Below are 820 nucleotides of genomic sequence, written 5' to 3' on the forward strand. Positions count from 1 at the left end.
TCATCACCTAGATCTTGCATCCACAAAGGAAAATAACGGGGTGAGCACAAAATAATGCTCAGTAAGTAAACCCTCTATCTGTTTATCCCCGTATGTATTTCTCTTAATTCTTTCCTCACACTTTCTGTTATTTCCTACTAAACGTCATGGCCTCATCTTACCGGAGGTACAGCCGGATGGCGTTCACACAGTACCATCTCACTCTTCATGACTGTCGGGTGGAGTTCACACAACACCAACCCGTTCTTAGTAACTACCGAGTGGGGATCACAAAGCACCTACCCGGTTTTCATAACTATCGGATGGAGACCATAAACCACCTATCCGGTCCTCATGACTTCGGGTGACGATCACAAAGCATCAACCCGTTTCTAATAACTAATCGGGTGATGATCACAAAGCATCAACCCGATTCTAATAACTAAAAAGAAAAAAAAAAAAAAAAAAAAACCAAATAAAAAAAAAAATCGGGTGATGATCACAAAGCATCAACCCGATTCTAATAACTAATCGGGTGATGATCACAAAGCATCAACCCGATTCTCATGACTGTCGGGTGATGATCACAAAGCATCAACCCATTTCTAATACTCTTCTCATTCACTCTACTGTAGCACTTCTCATTCTCTCTACCCTTAGAGTAGTTGTATCCACAAAGTTCTCTACTCTTAGAGCAAGTGCATACACAAAGTTTCCTACTCTTTCTTAAGTCACTTCTGAATGCACAATTAATGCCTATGGATGGTTCATCTCCACTAATGCACTTATGAAATGCCAACATGCAATGTTGCAAGAATTAAGGTTCACTACTCATACTCAA

This window comes from Pistacia vera, unplaced genomic scaffold (assembly GCF_008641045.1).
Source record: "Pistacia vera cultivar Batoury unplaced genomic scaffold, PisVer_v2 Contig815, whole genome shotgun sequence".
NCBI lineage: Eukaryota > Viridiplantae > Streptophyta > Magnoliopsida > Sapindales > Anacardiaceae > Pistacia > Pistacia vera.